Raw genomic sequence first — 16699 nt, forward strand, 5'->3', positions numbered from 1 at the left:
ACGCAAATTAAGTAAACACGCGTGGTGTGGCGTGTGTAGACACATGAACAAAGAAAACTCGATGACCAGCAAGCAGCATCGGTTAGAAGGGCCTTGTCGGCGTTTTTGCCTTGTGTTCGCCTCGTGTTTCCTTATTGCGGCATGCTCACGGCGGGCTCGATGTGTGCGCCCACTTCGTACTTTTGAACTGCAGGGTTTCATCGTTTCGTCATGTAATACTTCTTTTAGCTGAGATTATTTTCAGCAGTACTTCTACAGACAGTGCTTGTAACAAGCTCATGTAGATGGACACCTTGAAATTTTAGCTCGCATGCTTTTTTTCGGGTGCGCAAAATACGATGACGCTTCTTAAACCGGAGTTTAGACTTATCATTATTTCTTGTAATTCAGGAACGCATTTATCAAGGAATTATTAAAGAGTCTCTTTAAAGATAACCCAGTTTTCATTATATGGAAGATATGAAAGAGGGTAGGAATGTATTGTTCTAAACATAGTTAGACCAGCGTTAATATCAACATTGTTAGCCTTTTTATAATCACGGATTTGCTTGACCATGACACCTGGAAATGCTAACGGAGTATAAACCTGCAGATACGGTACATTATGACCACCAAAACATTCCAGGCAGGAAAGTGGGCCAACAGTTTCAGGAACATGGGTCAATAACAGATTGAGGACACTTGCAGCCTCGTGCAGGTTCAGACACTACCTGAAATAGGTTTAAATTTGGCCTAATTGACGAACTAGGCCGAAGTTCGATTGGTAGAAGACAGTTGGGACCAATCGATATACGGTAGATTAAGAACACTGAAAAAATATAAATGTTGTTCGCGGAAAATTGATAGATGGCACTTTCAATACCGTTGCACAGCTGTTGAACGAAAAAGTGGTCGTGATCTGGTGGGCCGCAGTAGGCAGAAATTGATGTCTTAACTGATTGGGGCGAACACGCAACCCTAATGATCGCCATTCGCATGGACAACAAATAATGAAACAGCCATTTTGATAGCCACTAAAAAGCCACCAGCTTTTTTTTTCTTTTTTGGTGCGGTCATTTCAGTATACATTAGACAAAGTGCTACCATAAAAAAATTCGTTGTTTGTTATATCAGGACGGTAGAACGTCTCAGTTAGTGTGTCAGAACATCTATCTTCAAAGAAAGAGCAAACCATATCGTGCTTAGGCAGCAGGATTCAAATATGGGTGAAAAACAGTGCTAATGAACATACTGGCGGTTCTGGCTGGGTTTTTTTCTTGGACGTTTGAGCAGATACTCTGAGCTAGCTATCTGGAAGAGAAGACGATCGTTTTAGTCGAGTGTCCATAAGTGTAAGTTTTTCTTTTTTTATGCACAGCTTGTCCTCAGACAGCTTGAAGGGCTTACTTTTACTTTTCGCAATCTCAATTCGGTTTTTTTAGCTTACCGTGACAACAGCTAAACATGCTTTTCTGATCGAAAATGGAGATTCCCTTATCTTGTGCCCAGACACTAAAACGGTTTGCTTATCTTTAAAGAACGTAAAATTAGCTATAATAGGTCTGCGATTATCTCCGACGAACACTCCCTACATGTCTACGTGCTCTAATTTGGCGCTGGTTATTGGTATTTCAAGAACAGAAATGAACTATTTTTCCGAAGCGACCCAGTCCTCCTCACCTTCGTATTCCATTTCAATATAAAAAAAATTGCAGCGACGAATGCGATTCTCAGTTTGCTCGCATTTTGCGGCAATAGTGTGCAATTGATCATTAAAGCCACTTAACAAATTCTGGTCGGTGCTATTATCAGGAGCTGTTTTAATGGATCTAAGCTCAGCTATCAAGATGGCGACTTCCCAGATATGGCTTTTACAGCAAAGCTGTTAAAGGCTACTTACCCCAGGTTCGCGTCCGCGAGTAGAAAAAAAATTACACCATCTTCCCATAGGGTAACCCTGAGTAGTATGCGAAGCAGCCATAGGGTCGACTCAAGGTAGTTTCATCAGCTGTATGAACTTGGACATGCAGCAGCACCAGCAACGCGCAGAACTGTTTTCGACGCCGTCGGCGTTTTGCTCGCGTTCGTACCGAACGCGCGCGGCGTTGGTGACTGTTGCCGGTGCCTCTGGGGCGCCTACCGTCGCGCCTCTAACCTAAGCTGCTTCGCATTATCGCGCGCGGAGCCGCAGGTGTTGCCATTCGCTGCGCAATCCGGAGAGGAAATGAGGAATGCCGAGATGAGCGGAGGGGAAGGAGGATGCGCATGCGCAGTTGGGGTGTGGACGCACGGCGGTTGGATGGATGGAAGGAGGGAGGGAGGGAGTCATAGCCCCGAGCGTAAGATGCTTCGCATCTAAAACTATCATCATTAGCATTACGGCTACACGTGCGTGGTGGTTTGGCTCCATGTGCGTGGCGGTTTCCCGCCAGCTGTACCCTAGCACAGGTGTCGAAACGGATGACTAACATGACTGATAGGGCATGACATCAATAACATCACAAGCTTGTCAGTTACGTCACGATTAACGATAATAAAATTACGTGTGGCGCATACCCGCATTATTTATGTGGTATGAGCCAGGGATGCGCGGGTATGAGCCAGGGACAAGAAAGGAAAAAAGAAGGAAGGACGGAAGGAAGGAAAGATATAAAGACAGGGAGAAATAAGGTAAGAGGAAATCACGTCTGGCTCATACCCGCAACGGAGATAGGGGTATGAGCCGCCCAGAGCAGGAGCGCGAGAGATCTCACAGGATCCTGACGCTGCCGTGCAGTGTGCTGCGGCTATGAACTCTGCGGCCCTCTTACGCTAATCTATGACGGCGGGGCGGACTTGGCGCAGCCAACGCAATTCTTGGCCAACGCGCCGGGCGAAAACAAGACGCCGGTGTCCTTGCTCTTTGACGAACCTGCCTAAAACCCTCTTGTAATCAATAATGATAACATAAAATTCCTTGCAGGAATATTCACTACAGAAGACCACCATTGTCACAGCATCGCTGGCTTCCATCTTCACAGTAGTGGAAGGGCTCTGAATTTCTTCCTGGTCGTTTAGGTAGCGGTAGATACTTCACTAGCGGTAGATTTTTCTATTCTTTCAGGTGCTTTACTTCACTCTACATTGCCTCCTCATTTTGTTTTATACTTTTTAATTCGCTCAGAATACCCCCTGTCCAGCGTCTAATTTACCGAGCGGTTTCGAGTACGGATTCCAGAGTGTTACCTAAGAAATCAGTGCGAGTTCGGAAGTTAGATTATATATCACCTGCAATCAGCAATAGGCCTCTTCGACAGAGCACAACACAGTGTTAAGCAACATCTTTCAAGCAATTTCACTGGGCACGGCACCTGTTGTCACTTCGAATGCAAAAACCATTGTTCAGGGGTGCTATGCAGGATGCGCCGAGTTTCTCGTTCGCCTGAGGTTCACCCGAGTTTGCTCGATGGCAGTCAGTGAACGGAGATAGCAAGGAACGTGCGAAAACAGCAGGCAAAAAGAAATGTCGAGATAAAGCCCCGTATGACTAAAGTCCCTATATAAGAAAAGTACCGCCATCTACTCTTTCCTCCGCCACCTCCTCTCCTAAAGCGCCTGCTTTTTTTCTTTACTTTTTGCTTGCGAAAGCCACGTCGACGGTGGCGCACCTAGAAAGTCTACGTTGAAGCTTTCAGGCCGGGCGCGCGCCGTCGCCGCCGCCAGCGACTGCGGCTGCGCAGAGGACTTTCAACATGGCTCTAAGGCGTAAAAAAACAAAATATAAAGAAGTGAAAAGTGTGCGCTATCATCGTCCAATCGGAGATACAGGAGAGAGAGAAGCGGCGTAGATCAAAGGATGGCGGTACTTTTGTAATATAGGGATTTCACGTGTGACAACATGAGCGCACCCTGTGCGGCACAGTGCTTCCGCGCATCAAGCACAGAAGACTGCGCAACAAAACGCGCCAGCGCCGCGTATTGTTATCAACGTATTATCACAATTTAGCAACACGATCTCTGTCCCGCTGTCTATCTGCACAATTGCCGTGAGCCGCTTGCCACGCCTTTCTCGGGCACGTCAAGGGCGTGCCTCCTCTTTCGGGCATTATATTTCTATCCTCCGTCGAATACGAACAAGGAGCATGCGGTGCATTCTTGCACCTACACTTTCCCTCAATCGAATACTTTAAAATACAGCAAATAAAATAACGAGCATTTTATTTCTTAAGGTATCGGTTTTTCGGTTTGAATGCTATAAATTTCTGATGACAAACGGTGATCGAGTGACTTTATAAATTTTGCTCTTTTTTGCCGCGAGTGGCGACAGTGAGGCGAAAGCTTATAAGCGAATACATTCTATAGGGTCGCACGCACGAAGGAGTTCATACTGTGAGCAGTCACCAGGGGTGCTGCAAATCTATGTTCCATAAAGTCAGTCATGGCAATGGTCCGTTCATTCCTTGTCTATTAGGGGAATGGCAACGCAGCGCTGCGGCATGACTGTTCACCGCAGGTTCTTCACTGAGGCGGCTATTAAGGCCGCGGCTTTACCAACTTGAACGACACTCTAGCCATACAGACGGGAGCAACGTCTGTCACTACAAAATGGCTGTGTGGTATTCTGATGTCCGTAGTGGCGCAGCACAGTGAAAATGCGCCAGTTTATCTGCGTGGGTGAAGCCTCCGCGATGCATTGCGAAGAAGAGCGTGCTGCGAGAGCGACACAATTCATCGCTTGTCATCGCTTGCCCAGTGAAGATGCCTCCGTGCGCATGTATACAGAATTTGAGTGTGTTGTTCACTCGAATGTGCTTGCCGATTGCCTCTGCTACTGAGCTAACAGCGATCGCAGATGGATATAGTAACGACAGCGCAGCAATCGCATTTTGTCGGGTGAGGGCTCTTGTGTGCAGTTAGGAAATTAGACTTCGAACCCCGGAAGGTCTTGCAACTGTTTAGTGGGCCGTGCTTGTGATGAAGAAATGCCATCGCGCTGGGTCTAAAAAAGCCAGTGTTTCTCGACGCTGACCGCATTTGCGACACTGCGGCTCAGATACATATCCGATAACAGAGCAGCCATCTCAAACGACAGGTGCGATACGTTGTTGTTGGAAGACACTATATACGCACTGCTCATGGTCGTAGTGTACCACGGCGCATCGACGCCTTGCAAGCAGCTACAGTGTCGTGCCGATAAGTATTTGCTGTGCGCTACGTCTCCACAGTGCAGACAATGAACCGTATTGAAGGGCCATCACAGCCTAAAAAGATAAATGCATAAGCCAGCGAAAGTCGCCGCTTTGTTTTTGATAGTGGCGCTTAGTACATCACCGATCACAGCGCGTTGTGCGTGTTTTCTGTCGGCGGTCAAGATTGTTGATGCCTCTCAGTTCCGCTCTACCTCGCTGTGGCCGGAAAATAAGTTGGGCGTGGTCCAACAGTGGTGGTCGCGCACAAGATTTACATGCCTCGCACGGGGCGTGACCCATGGTTTTGACTGGCAGGCGAACTCATGCCAAACTCGTACATCGCGAAACCCCCCTCGAGTTGAACTCGCAAAGACGGCGGCGGCAGCAGCAGGCTGTGTCATCGCATCCAGCGGCAGCAAGCTTCAATAAGAACGTCTGGACCCGTTCACCTATGTGACCGACGTAGAGTTTCAGCCTCATTTTTGCCTTTCGAAAACGTGAGTGCGCTGGCCGTGTGACCAGTTAGGCGAAGGCCCTCGTCTGCGGAGACAGCGTGGCTGGCAAATTATGCTTTCCGAGCACAGACAGGTGTGACAAGGATGAAAAGTTCGTGCGATCGTTTCGGCTCTCTCCGCCTTCAAGAGATGCTCGTCCGCTGCGCCCCAGCCCCAGGACAGGACCGGCGTCATCACCGGAGTACTGCGGCACCTGCGAGTACCTGGGGTTCAACCCGGACCAACCAACATGCGAAGGGGAAGTGGTCACATTATATAGGAAGACTCAGAATGGACGCCGGGCTGCCTTCCCGTGTAACAGGTGCCGAAAGCAGTTTCCGCAGTTACACGGTACCGCTGCACTGGACGGGCAGATAGGCGAAGGAAGTTACTTCGCAAACACCGCGAAGTAAGGACCGCCTCGGCCGTCCGAACCACCAGCTCTCCAGGCGGCAAATGATTTGGCTCAAGTACTGCGTGAGCAAAAGCATATACACATGGCTGTTGAAGGAGATGACCGGCGACGTGTTTCCTCTATCGGAACACGCCATCGCCGATTGCAGGGCATTCCTCCGTGAGGTCGCGAGGGACGAGCTGCTGGCGTGCCCTCCACTCGGTGGCCCCGGGAAGAAAGCGCAAATTGACAAGTGCCTTCTTCGCGGCGAGCAAAAGTACAATCGAGGCCGTCGATTAATGGGCGACAACGTCGGCGGTGTTAAAGATGGTGGCCCATGGGTCTTCGGCATGGTCTGCGCGACCAGAGGGGTGCTGCGACTTTTCAAGGTCGACCGACGAAACGCGGCGACTCTAGGCGCCATTCTTGCAGCCAATGTTCAACCGGAGACCATTATTCATAGTGACGAATTGGCCGCATGCAGCTGTATCCCAAATTAAGTAGATGCTAACGGGGCTATGCCTCAGTCTACTTTGGGATACAGTCAACCACACTGTGAACTTTGTGGACCCCATCACGGGCGTTCACTCGCAAAAAAAAGAAAGTTATTGTCAAAATGTGAAGCGCCTACTCGTCAGCGGTGGGTACAGGGTAACTGCACCGATGCTGGAGTCCCACCTGGGATGGGTGTGATGACGGTCAACGTCCACATGCGCTGTAAAGACCCTTTCTTGCGTTTGGTAGAAGCCAGGGATCGCTTGGGCTACCTACGAAGAAGACTCCTTCTTGCGGTTCGTAGAAGCCATCGCACAGCGCTAGCCAGTATGAAGATGCATCACGTAATAAAATAAAATAAAGCGTAGTTTCCGGACCCATTGATTTCCGTCATTATTGCGTGCTTACTCGCTAAGCGCGTGGCAAACCACTTCTGCGCTAGCCGACGCTCATTTCGTCTCGCAGCCTTACTTTAGCGTGAGCAACGAGCGATCTGTTGAAAGACCAGTGTCTAAACCAGGCGCCCACCAATCTGTGCTCGGAAATGGGAGCGCAAGCACGTAACGAGCCGCACCAATTCAACCCAGAGGAAAGAGAAGGAGCAACGAGCGATCTGTTGAAAGCCTAGTGCGAAAACCAAGCACACACCAATCTGCTCGGAAATGCTAGCGCAAGCACGTAGCAAGCCGCGCCAATCAAATCCAGAGGAAAAAAAAGGAGGGCCACCGTCCCCTCGTGGTATAACGCTAAAAGTATTAAACTACAAATTATTCTAATACACATTCAGTGTACATATTGTAAACTTTAAAATGCTTATCATGATGATCATCATCACCATCATCATCAGCCTATATTAATGTCCACTGCAGGACGAAGGCCTCTCCCTGCGATCTCCAATTACCTCTGTCTTGCGCTAGGATATTCCAACTTACGCCTGCGAATTTCCTAACTTCATCATCCCACCTGGTTTTCTGCCGTCCTCGACTGCGCTTCCCTTCTCTTGGTATCCATTCAGTAACCCTAATGGTCCACCTGGTTATCCATCCTACGCATTACATGGCCTGCCTAGCTCCAGCTCCATTTCTTCCGCTTAATGTCAACTAGAATATCGTCTATCCCCGTTTGTTCTCTGATCCACACCGCTCTCTTCCTGTCTCTTAACGTTACTCCTCAGATTTTTCGTTCCATCGCTCTTTGCGCGGTCCTTAACTTGTTCTCGAGCTTCTTTGTTAACCTCCAAGTTTCTGCTCCATATTGCGCTGCCCACGCAAGGGAAATTGCCCGTGGCCGCCTTCTGCACTCCCAAGAGAGTCAACGGCGTTTGTTACCTCGACGACGTCCTTGTGTTTTCTCCTACGTTTGAGACGCACCTTGAGCGCGTTGCAGCTATACTTGACGTCTTCCGCAAGGCTGGGCTCCAATTAAACTCATCGAAGTGCCACTTCGGGCGCCGACAGATTACAGTGCTCGGCCATCTCGTCGATGCTTCCGGAGTACAACCCGACCCGGAGAAGGTTCGAGCAGTAACAGCTTTTCCTGTACCTCAGTCTGTCAAAGACGTCCGGAGTTTTGTGGGGCTCTGCTCTTATTTCAGACGGTTTGTGAAAGATTTCGCAGCAATCGCTCGACCACTCACTGAACTTCTGAAGAAAGACGTGCCTTTTACGTGGGGTTCCCCTCAGGCTGCCGCATTTTCACGCATTATCACGATTCTGACCAATCCACCGATCTTGGCCCACTTTGACCCGTCCGCACCTACAGAGGTCCGAACCGATGCCAGTGGTTATGGGATCGGCGCAGTCTTAGCGCAACGACAACACGGACACGACCGCGTTATCGCCTACGCTAGCCGGCTCCTGACAACTGCAGAGCGCAACTATTCGATCACCGAGCGCGAATGTCTTGCTCTCGTCTGGGCTGTTTCAAAGTTCCGCCCATATTTATATGGCAAGCCCTTCTCAGTCATCACAGACCATCATGCGCTGTGTTGGCTTTCGTCGCTCAAGGATCCTACTGGCCGGCTCGGTCGTTGGGCTCTCCGACTACAAGAATATCCCTACACAGTGACGTACAAGTGGGGACGCCAACACCAGGACGCAGATTGCCTCTCTCGCTACCCAGTCCAAGACCCGACCGCTACGTCTGATACTGACACCGACGCCTGCGTTCTCTCTGTTTTTCCACTGGTCCATGTCGCCGACGAGCAGTGCCGTGACCCGTCCTTGCGTGTCATCATTGACCGCCTGGAATCGTCACTTGCCGACAGCTCCCTTCGCTTATTCACACTTCAAGATGGCGTACTCTACCGCCACAATGTTCACCCCGACGGCCCAGCATTACTCCTTGTGATCCCTAAACACCTTCGCTCGGCTGTTCTCCACGAGCTTCACGACCTCCCCACTGCCTGGTCACCTCGGTGTGTCACGTACCTACGACCGGATTCGCCGACGCTTCTTTTGGCCAGGTCTTGCTCGCTCCGTTCGAAGATACGTAGCTGCGTGTGAGAAATGCCAGCGACGCAAGACACCGTCGACGCTCCCTGCTGGGTACTTTCAACCAATTGACATTCCCGCGGAACCATTCTTTCGGGTTGGTTTGGATTTACTTGGTCCTTTTCCTCTTTCTACCTCTGGGAACAGGTGGATCGCTGTGGCCACAGATTACGCCACGCGCTACGCCATCACCCGAGCGCTCCCTACAAGCTGCGCCACAGATGTGGCCGATTTTCTTCTACGCGACGTGATTTTATTACATGGAGCTCCGCGACAACTTCTCACAGACCGTGGCCGGACATTCCTGTCGAAAGTTATCGCGGACATCCTGCAGTCCTGTGCCACGAGGCACAAGCTATCCACGTCATACCATCCGCAAACGAATGGCCTCACGGAGCGTCTTAATCGCACTCTCACAGACATGCTCGCGAAGTATGTGTCTTCCGACCACACTGACTGGGACCTCGCTCTACCGTTTGTCACCTTTGCGTATAATTCCTCGCGCCACGACACAGCCGGTTATTCGCCATTTTTCCTTCTGTTCGGCCGAGAACCAGCACTGCCCCTCGACACAAGCCTCCCTCTTCACGCAGCACCCACCAGTGAATATGGCACTTGACGCCGTCGCCCGCGCTGCCCACGCAAGGGAAATTGCCCGTGGCCGCCTTCTGCACTCCCAAGAGAGTCAACGGCGTTTGTACGACCAGCGACACCGCGACCTGCACTTCCCACCTGGTTCTTTGGTGCTCCTATGGTCTCCGTCGCGTCAGGTCGGCCTGTCAGAAAAACTGCTGTCTCGTTACACAGGCCCCTACCGAGTGATTCGTGCCGTGACTCCCGTCACCTACGAGATCGCCCCTGACGCCCCATCTGCTTCCCAGTCCAGTGATATCGTGCACGTTACACGACTGAAGCAGTATCACCCTCCCAGTGATGACCTTTAGACGCTCCGGGACGTCGCTTCTGCCGCCGGGGGATTATGCTACACGCGTGTGGTATTTGGTTGTTTGAACGAGGCGCGCGGGCGCCTAGACGAAGAATACGAACTGCTCTGGGCTCTCGAGCTATCGGCTGATCTGGCCAGCGCTGCAGCTATCATTTGTAAATATACTTGTAAATAGTCTCCTGTACTTAATCCTTCGTTCGCGTAACAATATGTTAGCACCGGTAGAATGCAATGATTGTACACTTTTCTTTTCAACGACAGTGGTAAGCTACCCAGTCAGGATTTGGCAATGCCTGCCGTATGCACTCCAACCTAATTTTATTATGTAAATTTTTTTTCTCATGATTAGGGTCCCCTGTGAGTAATTGACCTAGATAAACGTACTCCTTTACAGACTCTAGAGGCTGACTGGCGATCCTGAATTCTTGTTCTCTTGCCAGGCTATTGAACATTATCTTGGTCCTCTGCTCAATTAAGTTCTTAACTAATTACCTGATGGACTATATTGCAATTTACAAATTGTAGCCGTGGAGTTCGCAAGGCGGATCCACTTGGAACGAATTCTCGGGATGACACCAGTTTCGAGATAATAATTCCCGAACTTTGCGGAGATATGCATTGGCGTTCCAGTTAGGTTCTTAACAAAACGACGCTTTTTGCATTGAAGCACAAAATTAACTGGAACGCCCATGTATTTCTCCGCAAAGTTCGGGAATTAATATCTCGAAACTGGTGTCATCCTGAGAATTAATTCTAAGTGGATCGGCCTTGCGAACTCCACGGCTACAATTTGTAAATTGCAATATCGGACCATCAGGTAATTAGTTGAAAACTTAATTAGTGAAGTGATCTTAATTAGTCCATTATGTATTTCAAATTTTTGAGCAAGTAATGTCCGCCTCTTCGAGTAGACAGCCCATTAACTAGAATTGGGCTATCTGCCACCGGCAACCTGAAATAAATGTTGAAAGTGTTCGCTGAAACACCCTGTATATAAACATGCGCCTCAGCCTTCCTCCCCCCCCCCCGGAAAAATGAAAACGTTCCACCTATGGCTGCTGGTACAGAGATGTGCCTCCTGACTTGTCGGATATGCCTCCTTACCGATAATGGCGTCAAAAAGGGGCACTCTATGAGCATTCGCGCTCGATTTTAGCACATGCACGCAAATATGTACAAAACAGCCACGAGCTATCAAGGAAGAGATGCATGAAAATTCTCGCTCTCGCTGATTGCGTATAATGGCGTGATGAGGTTCTTTCAATGAATTACTCGCTACTGAGGCACAGCCTCAGCGCATCAAATGACGAAGCCGTTCGTTACCACAACAAGCCATTCATTAAAGAAAATACAGCGAAAAGAGAAAACAAAACTCGGCAAACTAATCACAAAAACAAAAGAGGAATAAGTCTAGACAGAAAGCATAAAAGTCAGAAGGGGCCTGCAATTTCATGGTTCGCACTCGAGCTGTGGCATGGACTAGAAGCGGTGACAGAGGCGGAGATCGAAGTGGAATAGCGGTGACGAAAGTAGAAGCCGTCGAAGAATATCCCGGTCGCCCCCAGGCGAACACCAGGGATAAAATAATGCAGGAGAAGTTCCGCAAGTTCCACTGCGACGTTGGGAAAATGATTAGGTAGCCTTAGTACGGTAGAAGTTTTGTCACTGTGCACCAAGTCCAAGGTCTTCTTCTCTGCGACCGGTACAAGGGCTTCATTTCTCCCACGTCGGTCGGCACCTTATCATCAGGCAGCTATGATCGACGCTGTTGTGAAGACAAGCATAGTGGAGACTGGCAACAGCAGGACGACCTTGCGGCGTTCACGAGCCGGAGCTCGGGCACGGCGCTGGAGACGCTGGGCCGCCTGGGTCGGACGCCCTTCCGACGTTCGCCAACCGCAGGCTCCAGGAAGAAGCTGGATGTCCTGTCGATTCCAGGTGGGAGCCTAGAGCAGCCTTGGGCCAGTAAATCGACTGGCCGCTAATGGTGATGATGATGATCCTTTATCATGTCTCGCACCCACTGAGGGGGATAGGCCAAGAATCGGGCGGCAGTAGGTAGCTTAAAAAATTCTTTTTGACAATGAGATACGCAAAATTAAAGAAGGCAAAAACAAAAACAAAGAAAATTTTGCAACAACATTTTGCATGACTGGCCGCTACTCCTGCACCCTGGTCATCTTCTTCCCCCTCTTCTTCCACGTCTGCCCCGATGGCTGTCGCTTGCTTGTTGCTCACTCCTGGCACTTACCCACTAGAATCACGGCACTCGCGCACTTCATATATCACATAAGCCCCCTTTTAGGAAGTATTTAAACAAAAACTGTCGCTAAGTGGACGATATACTATCACCACACACATCATTTGAATAAACATATCCAATTCTATAAGTCACCACGTCCGAAGTAAAAAGTCCCACAAACGCTACAAGTCAATAATTACCTCCTCTAAGTGACTCTCCCACATCAACCGAACTAGATATCAACCTTCTGTGTTAGAGTACACTGGTCAATCAGCGATCATATCGCTGCAGGAAGTCATGTCTCTATATCTGCATAAAATTAGACCACTAGTGTTGTCTCTTGTAAGCTTGACCCAGACGTCTTTACACAAAGCTAGAGTCGTGACTATGCATGGTATCGAACAAGTCATTGTCAGTTCCGTACTTTGTCATTTGTGGTTGAAGGGTCGTCCTTGTCAAAGCTCAAAGCAAACGCGAGCACACGAGAACACAAGGGAACATCTTGTCCTTCAAGCCATCAATTGATTTGGTAGACAGGCATAAGCCCTCCCAAGTGTGTATAGTGTTAGGAGCAGTTGCTTTTGTCGGATTAGAGGAATGCAATAAAGATACCTCAGTACTTATTATGGAAACGAAAAGCGGTTCCCCAGAAGCCTTGAAATCGTCATGTCTAGTTTCACAAGGGTACAAATTCTCCAACGTACTATGTTTAGCTGCGAGGAGAAAATCAGTTCTCAAAGTCTTAACCTTAGTTTCCTCAACGAGGCTGATGCACGGCAGCTCGGACACATGTACGAGCCGGTCATCGTCTGTGCTGGGCTCGTGCAACATTGGTGGACATGCGGATGCAATATGTTCTTTGCTGCGTGAGCAAACGTCTTTTTTGGAAAAAGCCGAATCTCTGCCTACGATGTCATCACTACAAGTTGTGTTTACATGAGACGCTTTCCGATTGCAAAGGTTTGACGGTATGCTAGAGAAAGCTTTTTTGTCGTCATCGTACTCCGCTACTGCACGCCCGCAAATGAAGCTCGTACCATCGGAGCAAGTATCAGCAAGTGTCTGATCTATGCATTTGATGCGAAGTCGCACCTTGCAAAGTTGTTCTTCTAGACAGGCTTTTTCAATTGCTCGTTCCGCCAATCGCTTCTCGCGCTCTTTTTCCGTTTTCTCGCATACTACAGACCATCGGTCTTGAACCCACTTGTCCAAGTCTGCCCCATGCTACCCTAACCGCTATGCCACGGTGACTAAGTCCGTCAAACTCATTTCCGGCTGTTTCTTTTCAAATTATGAGGCAACGTACGACTTCGTCCTTGTCGTGGACGCTTATTGTGATGTGTGATGATTTTAGGCCACCGGTTAGGAGGCAATAAGATAGAACCTGTCGAGAGCACGATAGAAAATATATTAAATGATCCGAAACCGTAAACGAAGAAACAAGTACGTTCTTTACTTGGACTCACTGGTTATACCGAGACTTCATTCCCCATTACGCTGAGACAGCCCGACCTCTTGTTGAGTTAACGGGAAAAAGAGAAAGCAGGGGGTTGATTTTTACCCCTCAAAGAGAAAATGCATTTCAGGATCTGAAGAACGCGCTCAGCTCTAAACCCATTGTAAGGGCGCCTAACCTCCAGAAGGAATTGTTTCTCCGCATAGCCGCCTCTGATACCGGCATAGGTACAGTTTTAATTCAAGAACATGAGGGGGTTTTTCAACCCGTTTTCTATGCGATCAGGCAGCTTCTCCCCCGTGAAACATGATATTCCGCCATTGAAAAGGAATACTTAGCATTAGTATGGGCGATCGAGAAGCTCCACCTTTACGGAACTACCTTCACAATCCAAACAGACCACCAACCTCTGTTGTATTTGTCGCGGGCTAAACATCCCTATAGAATTCTATGCTGACCTGCACAGTGTCCAAAACAGCCAAGCTACTTTCATTCGAAATAGTGATGAACCGGATACAGATGCTCCTTCTATAACTAGCGATGAAGTGAGGAGGGTCTTGAAAGACATGACCAGGGGAAAAGCTGCTGGAGAAGATGTAATAACAGTAGATTTAAGCAAAGATGGAGGAGATATCATGCTTGAAAAGCTTGCGGCCCTTTACACGCAATGCCTCACAAGTTCAAGTGTACCAGAGAGCAGGAAGAACACCAACATTATACTTATCCATCAGAAGGGAGACGTTAAAGAATTGAAGAATTACAGACCCAGTAGTTTGCTTTCATTATTGTATAAAGAATTCACCAAGATAATTTCCAATAGAATCAGGGCAACACTTGAATTCAGCTAACCAAGAGAACAGGCTGCCGTCAGGAAGGTATATTCTACGATGGATCATATCCATGTTATCAATCAGGTAATCGAGAAATCTGCGGTGTACAATCAACCTCTCTATATGGCTTTCATAGATTATGAAAGGCATTTGATTCAGTAGAGATACCAGCAGTCATAGAGGCATCGCGTAATCATGGAGTACGGCATGCATACGTGAATATCTTAGCAAATATCTACAAGGATTCCACAGCTACCTTGGTTCTCCACAAGCAAAGTAGAAAGTTACCTATCAAGAAAGGGGTCAAGCAAGGATCCACAATCTCTCCAATGCTATTCACTGCATGGTTAGAAGAAGTATTCAAGCTCTTAGACTGGGAACGCTTAGGAGTGACGAACAACGGCGAATATCTCAGCAACCTTCAATTTGCAGATGACATTGTCCTATTCAGCAACAATGGAGACTAATTACAAGAAATGATTGAGGACCTTAGTCGGGAAAGTGTAAGAATTGGGTTGAAGATGAATATGCAGAAGACAAAGATAATGTTCAATAGCCTGGCAAGGAAACAAGAATTCAGGATCGCCAGTAAGCCTCTAGAGACTATAAAGGAGTACGTTTATCTAGGTCAATTACTCACAGGGACCCTGATCATGAGAAAGAAATTTACAGAAGAATAAAATTGGGTTGGAGTGCATACGGCAGGCATTGCCAAATCCTGACTGGGAGCTTACTCACTGTCGTTGAAAAAAAAAGTGTACAATCGTTGCATTCTACCGGTGCTAACATATGGGACAGAAACTTGGAGGTTAATAAAGAAGCTCGAGAACAAGTTAAGGACCGCGCAAAGAGCGATGGAACGAAAAATCTTAGGAGTAACGTTAAGGGACAGCAAGAGAGCGGTGTGGATCAGAGAAGAAACGGGAATAGCCGATGTTCTAGTTGACATTACGCGGAATAAATGGAGCAGGGCAGGCCATGTAATGCCTAGGATGGATAACCGGTGGACCATTAGGGTTACAGAATGGATACCAAGAGAAGGAAAGCGCAGTCGAGGATGGCAGAAAACCAGGTGGGATGATGAAGTTAGGAAATTCGCAGGCGCAAGTTGGAATACGCTAGCGCAAGACAGGGGAAATTGGAGATCGCAGGGAGAGGCCTTCGGCCTGCAGTGGACATAAATATAGGCCGATGATGATGATGATGATGAAACATCTCAACAGCAGAGTTCTTCGACGGAACCTAGCTCTTCAAGAATATTCTTTCAAGATCGAACACATGAGAGACTCCGAAAATGTTGGAGCTGATTATTTGACTAGGTCTGGATCAGCTATTGAATCTAGCACTTAGGAAGTTGATGCTTCTGTATACTTTCCTGTTTCTTTTAATTGTTTGTTGAAGTCTGCATGTCACTGAATCTGTTTAGTAAATTTACTATATGGAGTCCCACAAACCCATGCGCATCGCCGCAATTTTTAGGGGCGAAGCTCCCTAGGGTCGAGCCTTGTCCCTCGACACGCCGTCGTAGCCACGCTAGCACTCGCCACTCCCGCTAGAGGCGCAGCTGTGCTCTCTTTCTCTTTCTAGCTCGTTCCCGACGGGCGCTCTCTCTCTCTTGTCCATAGCTAGGGGCGCTGCGGTGCACAAGGGCGTTCGTTTCTCTTTCTCTCTCCTTCCCGACGCGCGCGCTCTCTCTCTCGTCCGTAGCTAGGGGTGCTGCGGTGCACAAGGGCGTTCGTTCCCGACGCGCTCTCTCTCTCGTCCGTAGTTCTGGTCTACCCGAATGCGTTCGTTTCTCTTTCTTTTTCTCTCTCGTTCCCGACGCACGCGCTCTCTCTCGTCCGTAGCTAGGGGCGCTGCGGTGCACAAGAGATTTCGTTCCCAACGCGCGCTCTCTTTCTCTCTCGTCCCTAGCTCTGGTTTACCCGAATGATCCCCCGGTGCTTCGCCCACTCATCATCATTCACGTCGTAGATATGCGGTGATTTTTTTATTTACTTTTGCTTTCTCGTCAAAAAAAACTTTTTCGAAAAGGGGGACTTTTTGTCATGTACAAAGACTTATGTGTGCGTGTCTGGTGCGGTGGACGGCCAGTGACTATAAAAGAAGAAAAAGAATGGCGGGATTCGGCGCGAGCTCGCCTGACGCGGCACCTCGGCCAACAGCCAATCACGAATACGCACGGGTGCTGGAAGAGGCAGCA

The 16699-nt window shown here is 48.7% G+C and overlaps 1 protein-coding gene across 2 annotated transcripts in view; it reads left to right on the top strand.

The window, feature by feature from the left end:
* The window catches only part of LOC119449051 (uncharacterized), a 118453-nt gene that overhangs the window by 11538 nt on the left and 90216 nt on the right, over nucleotides 1-16699 (top strand). The gene's annotated exons all lie outside the window — the stretch shown is intronic.

This window comes from Dermacentor silvarum, chromosome 4 (assembly GCF_013339745.2).
Source record: "Dermacentor silvarum isolate Dsil-2018 chromosome 4, BIME_Dsil_1.4, whole genome shotgun sequence".
NCBI classification, from domain to species: domain Eukaryota; kingdom Metazoa; phylum Arthropoda; class Arachnida; order Ixodida; family Ixodidae; genus Dermacentor; species Dermacentor silvarum.